We start from the raw sequence: 12,428 nt of genomic DNA, 5'->3' as shown, positions 1-12,428 counted from the left end.
GACTCTGTCAGAAAAGAAAAGAAAAGAAAAGAAAAGAAAGAAAGATCTACTGTTGTTTATTTTTGTTTCCTTCTTTCTCTTCCTTTTATTCCTTTTTCTTCTTTCTTTCTCATTGCCCCTCCCTCTCTCCCCTGCTCTCCTTCTTTCTCTGTAGGATGGACCTGAGAAGGCAGACGCTTCTCCGCCGCATGGTGGCAGAAGGGCAGGGCTGAGCTGTCTGGCAGACTGTGAAGTCTGGTTTAGGGTCTTTCAATGTGGGGCTGGTTAGGATTAGCGTAAGGGTCACAATACAGCAATTTAGAAGTGGCAAACACAGCAAGGTGAGGGTTCAGAGAGCCCTAGGGTTAAACTTGTTTCTGTTTTCTACCGAAGAGTTGATGGGCCTTTCTGGCAGTTGCTGGAATGAATGATGAAGTTGTCTCCTAGAAAGCAGGGCTGTGCTGGGAAGGCGGCCCCAAAGCTGTGGCCGCTGGTGCGGATGTTGAGCCGTGGGCTTGACCTTGGCACCCCTCGTGGTCAGAGGACAGTGACGATCCGTGCAGTTCCCCACAGCTGAGTGCCGTACAGGGCGGGCGTTTCAGCCTCCGTGCAGTTCCTCTGCTCCCCTTGCTGGATGATCATTTTGGGATCATTTGCACGGCAGCACCTGCACAACAGCATTTTAAATCAAACACTGGGCCAGGCGCGGTGGCTCACACCTGTAATCCCAGAACTTTGGGAGACAGAGGCAGACAGATCACTTGAGGTCAGGAGTTCGAGACCAGCCTGGCCAACATAGTGAAACTCTGCCTCTACTAAAATACAAACATTAGCCAGGTGTGGTGACGTGCACCTATAATCCCAGCTATTCGGGAGGCTGAGGCACGAGACGAAAATCACTTGAACCTGGGAGGCGGAGGTTGCAGTGAGCCGAGATTGAGTCACAGCACTCCAGCCTGGATGACAGAGTGAGACTCTCAAAAAAAATAATAAATGAAACACTGGGCTGGGCATGGTGGCTCACGCCTATAATCCCAGTGCTTTGGGAGGCTGAGCTTGAGGTCAGAAGTTCCAGACCAGCCTGGGAAACACAATAAGAACCTGTCTCTACAAAAAACTTATGTACAACTCTAGCTCACTGCAACCTCAAACTCCTGGACTCAAGTGACCTTCTCACCTCAGCCTCCTGAGTAGCTCAGACTACAGGGTTGCCACCACCCCAGCTCATCTGCAGCACCCCAGTCATCAGGTAGGTCTAAAGCAAAAGAAAGTGGTAGGGTCCTGTAAGGCCTGTGAGAGTGAGGCTGCCTCCACCTGGGCTCCACCGGTTCCCTGCCACCTTCCAGGCTCAGTGATAGCCCAGTGCAAAGAGCAGTTCCTGTCAGAGCCCCGGCACTGCTTAGGAACATCAAGGCAGAGAGGCTTCCATTTCAGACGCCTGGTCTGTTGTGGTTTCTGCTCTAAAAAAATCACCTAATGGTTGAGTCCAGTTGCCCAGGAACAAGAGATTGCAACCAAGCAAACCTGGGTGAGTTCCATAGAAAACTGAACAAGGGACAGGTGCTCCGGTCAGCATGCTTCCCTGCTTCAGCCACTTTGAGGGTAAATCATACGCGGGACCAGCCCCAGTCCACGCCATCTTGGCTATCTCAGGACCACAGCAGGCACAGACCTGGCCCCTCACTGACAGCGCCCCCACCCCGACCCACAGCAGTGCCCCTCACGGAGCCTTGAAGCTACAGTAGGGGGCATTCAGTGATTCATGCAGGTCCCTAAGTGAGCCCCAGAAGACCATGGGGCCCTGGCCTGCCTCCCACACCCCTCATCCCCAGCCCAGGCCTGAGGCTCCCCACAGACGCTGCCCCTTTGGGAATGGGAGCAAAATGGGACCCAGAAAGAGTCTGTCTCAGGCCTTCCAGAGCAGGATGAGTCTCTTCCGATAGGTGCCTCTTAACCCCCCCGGGGTCATGGACCCTTGGAGAGCTGAACAAATTGGCTATCTCAGAAAATGCACTTTGTCACCTGCACACACAATTCTGAATACACCTGCCTTGCACACCAGCATCAACGCGATTTCACAAACCAGGCTCCATAGGCCTCAAGTACAGACTGGTCCTCGAGGTAGACTTGTTTCTGAGGACAGCTAATGGGCCCCTCAGACCCTAGAGGAGGCAGCACAGATCAGACCTGGTGCCTCCCAGGATCAGACTGGCAGCTGGCAGCCTGACAACTGGTGGGGAGGAAGTTTTTACTGAGCCACGAGCTGCTGGCCAGGTCCAATGGGGAGACAGTCAGAGGCTTGGACACGGAATCAGTTCACTGCCAGACTGCTCATTTCCTGGCAATGAGGATGTCTACTCATCACGATGACAACACGCAGGGCAGCTGGGCCACGTGCTGGACAGGCCAACGTTCAGTAGGGGTTAGGCCGATGGTGCACAGGACAGGCTCATCCTGGGGAAAGGATGTCCATGCCATTTTGCTAGCCTGGAAGTGCTCTGGAAGGAGGACAGAAAACCTGCCTTAGCCAGGGCATCCCAGGGCGTTGAGACAACACAAGCACAAGCGTGAGCACCTCCGGGAGCAGGCAGGAGGGGGCTGAGGAGGGGCTGGGGGCTGTGGGCCACAGAGGCAGGGGATGGCTTGGGGCTGGAGTTGACTCAGGACAGAAGAAGCTGGGCTTCACTGGCAGCCCCACTGGCCCTGAGCACTCCCCACCTCCTGCCCTGCTGATCGTCAGCCAAGCGTTCTGGAAAGAACAGCGTCAAAGCAGAGCAAGCCGGAGAAAGCCGAGTGAGAGTTAACAGAAACAGCAAGAACGGCACGGTGTCAGAAGGCAGGACCACCTCTGTGACCTCGGGGGCAGGGCTGCCCTCTGTGAGGCAGATAGGGATGAGCCTGCGTCTGCTGCCCACCCAGCAGCGCCTGAGCTGAACCCCCTGCACCACCATGAACACACATCTGGCCTCAACTCGCTCGCCACCCCCACCTCCCTCAATCTGCTTTGGTAGAGAAGAGCCTGGGTTCAGGCTGAGCACAGGCTACACTGACCCTGCCCGTCACCTAGGGAGACTGGCAGAGGTGGCAGCCTGAGGAAGTGGACCCCAGACAGCACAAGTGACAGAAGTCCCGGGAGGCAGAGGATGGGGCTGGATGTTGACTCACAGTGCCTGATTTCAGACGCTGGGTTGGCCGCATGCTAACTGTGCAATCTTGGACAAGTGACTCCATGTCCCTGGGCTTCCTCTCACTTTTTCAAAACTGGTGGTTGTAGGCATTGAATGAGTTAAAGTGCCAAGTGCTCAGAACTAGGACAGCACAAGGAGTTATCCAGGGCTGGTTCTCCTGATAGAGAATGTCCTCGCTGTGGAGGTCGTGAGAGAACTTCATTAACCTTTGGGGATCCCGCGTCCTCACAGCTCCATCCTGAGGCTGCCTGGGATGCTGGTGCTGTGCCTATGTCAGGCCCCAGCAGGAGTGCCAGAATGAACTACGAGTCCTCAGACCTGGATCCCTTTGGTAGAACTGCTAGGATGAATGCTGCCCACACTGGAGTGTGCAAGCAGATTGCCCTGGGGAGCGTTAAAATAACATAAAACAAAACTATTCTTGAAAAAATTACATTTACACTAAAGTGCTCCATTCCCTGGAGGCCCGGGGAGGCCCCTCTTCAGGCCCAGATTCTATCCTAGGACCATGATATTTCCATGAAAAGGCGACAAAGTACTGCCTCAGAGACCCCCACCCCCCGACCAGGGGAAGCCTGGGCCTGGGACTCCTTCAGTAGGGGTCTGAAGCCCAGGTCTTCCTGGAGATGCTTTTACACTGCTTGGTCTTTGAAATATTTCCATTTTGAGATGTTCTTCTCTGAAAACTCCTCCTCATTCAGAGCCTGCCAGCAGCCGGCCCTGGAGCATGGAGGTCACAGTCTGTCTTGGTACAGGGACACCACCTGTGTTTCGGATGAGTGGACAGTTTTCTGTCATTTTCCCTGCACTTCTTATCTCCTGTCTTTGTCTAGATGATTTTTTGCTTATTCCTTTCTATTTCTGCACATTCTCGTTTTCTCTTTTCTTTCTTTTTTCTTTTTTTGAGATAGGGTTTCGCTCTGTCACCCAGGCTGGAGTGCAGTGAAGCAATCAGCTCACTGCAGCCTCCACCTCCCTGGCTCAAGCAATCCTCCCACCTCAGCCTTCCACATAGCTGGGACCACAGGTGCACACCACCACACTTGTCTAATTTTTGTTTGAGTTTTTTTGGTAGAGATGGGGTCTCACCGTCTTGCCCAGGTTGGTCTGGAACTCCTGGGCTCAAGTGATCCACCAGCCTCAGCCTCCCAAAGTGCTGGGATTACAGGCATGAGCACCATGCCTGGCCCGGCTAATCCTTTTCTTTTCTTTCTTCCTTTCTGCGAATTAAAGGCCTTCTCTGCCATTCACCGCAGCACTGTGCTTCCTGCCTTCCCTGCCCTGGGAGCCTCTGCAGGCCAGAGCCCCAGCGAGTGCAGCCTTGTGACTGTACACCTGAACTGCCTTCCTTCCCTGTGGCTAGAACTTCCTTCCAGATTGTCACTGTGCACCTGGACTGGCTTCCAGAGGCCTTGGGTGATTCCCTGAGTGAGGCCCATTCCTAGCCTTGCAGGTTTTCAGAAGGTAACTTTGCTGCTTTGGCCAGAATGCCTCAACCTGGCAGTATTCAGCAATGTGGCATTTCTGTGCAGATAGTTTTAAACTTTGGTTCAGTTCATTGCTGATTCATTTGATGTTTTAAGGAGCGTGGAGCCCCAAGAATAAAATGGTAATAAGTGAGGACTTCCTGTTCTGGTTCTGCATGTAAGGAGCTTGGAAGATATCCTTCAGTAGATAACTGGCACTGGGTTCCCTGCAGCCTACTCCCAAGGAAATCATTTCTGAGCTGGGCTTTTCCAACCTGGAGCTTGGCCAGGCTGCATCCCCTCTCCCGAGAGGCTCTGCCACCTCCCCACACTCTCAGGCATGCCTCCCCTTTGCAGTGATGGCTACGCCCTTCGCCAGTGTCACCTGCTGTTCATGCAGCACGTGGCTGCAACTTCTGGTCAGTGCTCTGACTCACCTGCCTGTGTTCCCATCATTCTGCTGTGGGCCGGGTCTTCAGGATGATCCTTTGCTGGTTCCTTGTCCCTACATTATCTCCGAAGGTGAGTTTTTCCCAAACCAGGTTTTTGCAGGACGTTTGTGCTGGGGGGGTCAAGGGCTGTGTTCTAGGCTTGTGCAGGCTTTGTTACAATTCCAGTTTGGTATGTGATCATTTTCCTCACTTTAAAGGAATAAATGAGGGTTGGTGTAGTGGCTCAAGCCTGTAATCCCAGCACTTTTGGAGGCTGAGGTGGGAGGATCACTTGGGCTCAAGAAGTCAAGGCTGCAGAGAGTTGGGATGGTACCACTGCACTCCAGACTGGATGATAGAGTGAGACCCTGTCTCAAAAGGGAAAAAAAAAAAAAAGAATAAACAAGATATCGTGTGTGAGAGAGGATACAAAGGTAAGTTATAAATAATAAATAGAAAGACTCCACATAGAAAGCAGGACATGTCATGTCCTCAGGTGACCTCTGTGTGCCTGAGCCTGAGTGGCCTCTCAAGGGTGCAACCCCAAGCCTTGGAGGTGAGTGCATCCCCTGACCCATCCCTAGACTCCATTCTTGTCCTTGGTGTGAATTGTTTCCTTGATGCTTGTTGCGGTTTTGTGTTATGCCCTGAAAAAACACACCAGAGGGTTTCATATGCCCTCCCCTTCCTCTGTGCCCAGTCTTGTCCCTGCCTCACCCTCGGTCAAGGGGCCAGCCTCTGCAGACATGCCTTTGTGATGTCATCTTCCCTGTGATCAGACACTAAACTCAGGAAGTCACCAAGACTGGCGGCATGGCTTTACACCCAAACCATCTTGGTGCTTCACGGACAGCCGGATCCCTCATCTCACTGCCCGAGATGGCAGCCACATGAGACAGGCCCTGGAAATAACAGGTACCATGGTGTCCTTGACCTTTAATTAGCTCCACATTTTCTACTTGCTACTCACCGAAGAGCTGACCTGCTGACCTGTTTATGCAGCCCATAGGGTGGAAAAAGTTCTAAAATCTAAAAGTGAAGCTTAGAGGCTAATTTTGTATATGTAAAATGTACAAGATATGAATAAAGTGTTATATTAATAAAATGCCCTAGAATTCGTACTGTTTCCAGAGGGAATGAGAAGGCCTGGGGCCATGTCGACGTCCTGCCTGTGCTGTGTGCCCCTGGGGAAATCCCTACCAAATCGCTCTGGGTTGCACCTCATGAGGGGTTACTTCTCCTCTCGACTCTTCTGTTGCCAGCTACTGTCATCATTTTAACCAGGTCATCAGGTCACCTCGGGGTAGATGGTTTCTGCTTTTCTGCCATGCTTGCCTGGAGACTCAGTTTAAGCTAAAAACTAGAAACTGTATCTCCAACAGAGGACTGTCTCAAAGCCAGGGTGGAAAGAGCCGGATTGGACACTCAGCAAACGACACCAGGAGGACATGGCTGGTGGTGCAGGCATCTTCGCACCAGATGTTACCTGTGAGATTGTGCCCAGGAGCCTAGTGAGGGTTTCTAGGACTCTCAGGAGGGAACAGAAGGAAGCAACTTCCCATGACTTCATGGCTGGCTGGGGTACAAGCTCACATTCGGGAAGCCACAGAGGGGAGCGTCTTGTCACTTTGTGCCTTAGCACTGCGGTACCCTAATTGTGGGGTGAGCAAAATCACACCTTTTCTAGCAATAGGCCCTCACACTGACTGACAAACAATAATGGTGTGGCTTCCCCTACTCGTGGGAAGTGCGTGGGTGGAGAAGAGAGTGCACTGAGTGGGTAATGTCCGAGCATGCCTGCTGCCCCAGCCTCCTATCCCGCAGGGGAGATGCCTGGGGTCCAGCTCCGGATACAGGCAGTCTAGCTTCCCCAGGGACACCCCTGCAGGGTCATCCTCTGCTTCAGGCCTGAACATTATCGCCAAGGAGAAACCTCATGTTTTCAAGAAGTCCCTGTGGTGGTCAGCCAAGACAAGGCTGCTGCTTTGCCCACAGCAAGGAAGGATGCTGAGGAGGAGTTTGAGAGCCAGGCTGAAAACAGTGAGGTGGATGCAGGAGCCAGCTGGGATCCTGGCGAAGGGGATGGAGACAGAGTCGCAAGCTGGCTGTGGCTTCTCTGCATTTCCAGTTTGCCTTTCTATAGAGTAATAAGAGAGCCTCCCCACTAGTGGGTCGGTTGTGTATTTTCAATGAGTTAGTATGTGCAAAGGGACGGGCGCGGAGGTCAGGACTTCAAGACCAGCCTGACCAACATGGTAAGAACCCATCTCTACTAAAAATACAAAAATTAGACAGGTGTGGTGGCACGTGCCTGTAATCCCAACTACTTAGGAGGCTGAGGCAGGAGAATCACTTGAACCCAGGAGGCGGAGGTTGCAGTAAGCTGAGATCACACCACTGCACTCCAGCCTGGGTGACAGAGTGAGACTCTGTCTCAAAAAAAAAAAAAAATTGCAAAGAGTATCAAACAGTGCGGTGTCATGAGTGAGCTCTTGCTGTGGCCCCTCATTTTCATTTAGTGCCGCTGGAGACCTCGAGGAAGAGGGTCCCTTTGAACTTTGGTGACCAACATCCATCCATCTCGGCTGTGTCCTGGAGGTCAGCTGAGATCAGGGGGAAGTGCTTTGCCAAGGCCACTCACTACAGTGTGTCTCTGGAACAACATCCCCTTACTGCCGCAGCTCCGAGCTCCTGCTGGAGCCTGTGCCTGTCTGGACACCTCCCCACCACCCCCCACTGGAGAATCTAACATTCCTGCCTCTGTTTTTGCCTCCAGTTCTTCAACATAGAATCTCTGCTCCCAGGAGCAGTGTGGGGGAGTAAATGGCCATGGCTGAGCTTCACTCTATGTGGTTAGACCTGAGGGTGAATTCCAGGCAATCAATGGACCTGGAGTGAGCCCTGGAGATCTGGATCCCAGTCCCCCTCTGAGAGCCATTGCCAGGCACATTACTAAGTCGTCCACAAAACCGAGGTGTCTGTCAGAGTGCTTGAGTGGATTTTCAATGTAGAAGAACAGCAGCAAGAGGATCCCTTCTTTAGACTTTTGCAGTAGTTCAGGTGAGACAGACCAGAGCAGGAGCAGTGGAGGTGGTGGGGGCAATGAATTTAGATATGAACCAGAGAGGACATGGGAAACAGAGTCAAGGTCTGGGCCTCCGGGTAAGCCTGGCACCTTTGCTGAAATAGGGAACACTGCTGGAGGGTCATGTTTTTGTTGTTGTTGGTTTGTTGTTGTTTTTTTGCAGGGGCGGTGGGGGGAGGTGCGTATCAGTTGTCAGGCCTCTGAGCCCAAGCTAAGCCATCATATCCCCTGTGACCTGCATGTATACATCCAGATGGCCTGAAGCAACTGAAGATCCAGGGAAAGAAGTGAAAATAGGCCTTCACTGATGGACATTCCACCATTGTGATTTGTTTCTGCCCCACCCTAAACTGATCAATGTACGTTTGTAATCTCCCCCACCCTTAAGAAGGTTCTTTATAATCTCCCCACCCTTAAGAAGGTTATTTGTAATTCTCCGCACCCTTGAGAATGTACTTTGTGAGATCCACCCTCTGCCCACAAAACATTGCTCCTAACTCCACTGCCTATCCCCAAACGTATAAGAACTAATGATAATCCCACCACCCTTTGCTGACTCTCTTTTAGGACTCAGTCCACCTGCACCCAGGTGAAATAAACAGCCATGTTGCTCACACAAAGCCTGTTTGGTGGTCTCTTCACACGGACGCATGAGACATCAGTAATTCTACCTCGAACATGCTCAATTTGAAATGGGCATTAGAATCTGATATGGTTTGGATCTGTGTTCCCACCCAAATCTGCTGTTCAGTTGTAATCCCCAGTGTTGGAGGTGGGGCCTGGCGGGAGGTGATTGGGTCATGGGGGCGGAGTTCTCATGAATGGGTTAGCACCATCCCCTCGGAGCTGTTCTCCTGTTAGTGAGTAAGTGAGTTCTGGAGGGATCTGACTGTTTGAAAATGTGGGGCACCTCCCTATTCCCTCTCTTGCTCCTCGTCCTGCCATGTGAGACGCCTGCTCCCGCTCTGCCTTCTGCCATGAGTGAAAGCTCCCTGAGGCCTCCCCAGAAGCAGATGTTGCCATGCTTCCTGTACAGCCTGCAGAACTGTGAGCCAATTAAACCTCTTTTCTTTATTAAACCTCTTTAAATTGCCTAGTCTCAGACCTTTCTTCAGCAGTGTGAGAACAGACTAATACAGCATCCAAGCATGATGTGTGTGAGGCAGTTGGCTGGTTGAGCCTGTGTTCACAAAAACAGGCTGGAGACAGCAGCGTGGGGAGTCAGCATGCAGATGGAATTTAAAAATCATGGCTCGATACCTTCATTTAAGGAGGGCAAAGAGATCAAAAGAAGGGTCCAAAGCTGGATGGAGCCTGCACCACTGCCACCACAAAGGTGAGAAAGTGAGACCCAGGGAGGCCCCCTGAGAAAGGCTGAAGACCAGGGAATGCTGTCTCAAGTCAAGTGAGGAAAGGGTTTCAAAGAGATGGTGAGGTTCACCGGAAAGCAGGGCAGGGTATGGGAGGGAGATGGCTGACCTGGAGATTCGGAGACGGTGCAGTGACTGGTAATTTTTACTGAGGTCCAGAGTCTCGTGGGTGTTCACAGTGGGACAGAGGTGTTATCATAAGGATGGCATATTATACAGGATGCTTCCAGGTTTAAGTATAGGAAATCCTGGCCAAAGTGGCTTAAACAACAGGGTGTTGGCCAGGCATGCTGGCTCATGCCTGTAATCCCAGTACTTTGGGAGGCCGAGGCGGGTGGATCACCTGAAGTCAGGAGTTCAAGACCAGTCTGGCCAACATGGCAAAACCCCTTCTCTACTAAAAAGTACAAAACTTAGCTGGGCGTGGTGGCATGCACCTATAATCCCAGCTACTTGGGAGGCTCAGGCAGGAGAATCGTTTGAACCCAGGAGGTGAAGGTTGCAGTGAGCCGAGATCGCACCATTGCACTCCAGCCTGGGTGACAGAGCAAGACTCCATATCAAAAAAGAAAGAAAGAAAGAAAAGGCCGGGCACAGTGGCTCATGCCTGTAATCCTAGCACTTTGGGAGGCAGAGTCAGGTGGATCACGAAGTCAAGAAATCAAGACCATCCTGACCAACATGGTGAAACCCTGTCTCTACTAAAAATACAAAAATTTGCTGGGGATGGTGTGTGCACCCGTATTCCTACCTACTCGGGAGGCTGAGGCAGGAGAATCGCTTGAACCTGGGAGGCACAGGTTGCAGTGAACCGAGATCAGGCCACTGCACTCCAGCCTGGCGGAAGAGCAATACTTCATCAAAAAAAATAAATTAATTAATTAAATAAAAATACAAAAATTAGCTGGCGTGGTGGCATGCTCCTGTAGTCCCAGCTACTCAGGAGGCTGAGGCATGAGAATTGCTTGAACCTAGGAAGGGAGGTTGCAGTGAGCTAAGATCCCACTACTGCACTCCAGGCTGCGTGATGGTATTAGACTCTGTCTAAAACAAAACAAAACAAACAAACAAAAAACGGTGCGATCTCTGGAGTCTAGAGACCCAAGGCGCCTGGGTTGGATGTCTCTAAACCACACAAACTGGGCGATGGGGTTGGCTTCTTCTTCTTCTTTTTTTTTTTTTTTGAGACGGAGTCTCGCTCTGTCACCCAGGTTGGAGTGCAGTGGCCGGATCTCAGCTCACTGCAAGCTCCGCCTCCCAGGTTTACGCCATTCTCCTGCCTCAGCCTCCCGAGTAGCTGAGACTACAGGCGCCCGCCACCTCGCCCGGCTAGTTTTTTTTTTTTTTTTTGTATTTTTTAGTAGAGACGGGGACGGGGTTTCACCATGTTAGCCAGGATGGTCTCGATCTCCTGACCTCGTGATCCGCCCGTCTCGGCCTCCCAAAGTGCTGGGATTACAGGCTTGAGCCACCGCGCCCGGCCGGGGTTAGCTTCTTAAAGACGCTCTTCTCCCCAAGTCATGGATGGCACCGAAGCTCCGCACGTCATTTACCAAGGCCACTTTCCCATACCACACACAGAAAGTCCTTGGTTTCTGGTCCTGCCAGTCAGAATTGGGCGGAACTGCTAAGTTGGCCCAACTCTACTCCAATCCCTGACAAAGGGAATGGCCTTCGGGAGGCTCCGCTCTTTGTGCACTTTGCTCAAGATGCCTGAAGAATGATTACTTTGAGGAAGAAAGGAAGACTTTTAGGGAAGAAGCGACTTTGTTTTCGCGGTCAAGGAGTGAAAGCCCCAAGAGACCAAGGTAGACGCTGAAGGAATCCGGGAAGATGACCGAAGCGGTGAAGAGACGCGAAGTGGGGCCAAAATCTTCACTAACCAACAAGGAGAGCTGCGGGGGCTTTGGAGGACCTCTTTTCTCGCAATCGTGGCCCCTCCGCGCCTCACCTGTCCCTTGAGAGCCTGTGCAGGGGTCTCACTCGCGAGCTCGGCTACTCAGACCCAGTTTACCGTCACCATGGCAACAGCGCGTCCTGGACTGGGGAGGGGCTGGACTGCCAGCGCCTTGGTGGAGCATTCGGAGCTAAGTCAGTGATTGGCCGTCTGGGCGCGGGGCAGGCTGAGTCAGTCGGAGGGGCAGGACTGAGGCTCTGGTGAAGGCCCTTCGGCCTGGGCTGGGCCGAGGGAGAGGATGGATGCCCCTTCTTGCCACTCCTCTGGGGCACCACAGAGAGCGGGGAGCCTGCAGAGAGCAGAGACGGCTTCAAATGCACTGTTTCCGGGCAATGTCACTAAGGCCAAAGTCATGCCTCCCACCGAACACTCCTGGGCTCCCATCCTCCCTACCAAGAAACTTTCTCTGTGAAACCCACGAAACAGCTAGAAATGGAGCCCAAAAGACAGCCAGGATAACAGACGACAGAGAGGATGAAGGCCCAGCAGAACCTGGCGATTATAGCGCTCTGGCACTAGGGTGTCTAGAATGGGAAGCCCCGAGGGACTAGAGTGGGATGAGGGGGTGGTGCAGGCCGCCCACCAGGTTCCCTCTGGGCAGAGCGGCAGGGCCCCGCGCTTCCTGAGCGTTCACGGAGGTCTAGTGGCCCCTCTGCCTGAAAACCTCAGTCTGTTTGTCAGGAGGAGTTCGGAACATATAATTTTGGGGAGCCATTTTCTTCTAGGGAGTTCACTTTCCTGTGTGGGGTGGGGGAGGAAGACAGCACATAACTGAACGACAGATAAAGATAAATTGCAAAAGAAAATTGTTAAATCAGACAATGAAGAGAAACCCAAAACAAAACCTTTTCAAGGAAATAAGGTACACAACAAAAATGTCTTGGAGGAAGCATCAGGGCTTAAAGATGAGTGGAAAATCGGCTTGCTTTTGGAGACCAAAAGAGAACAGAAT

Source organism: Rhinopithecus bieti, unplaced genomic scaffold, assembly GCF_001698545.2.
Source record: "Rhinopithecus bieti isolate Rb0 unplaced genomic scaffold, ASM169854v2 scaffold_32096, whole genome shotgun sequence".
Lineage (NCBI taxonomy): Eukaryota > Metazoa > Chordata > Mammalia > Primates > Cercopithecidae > Rhinopithecus > Rhinopithecus bieti.
This window is presented reverse-complemented; position numbering follows the sequence as displayed.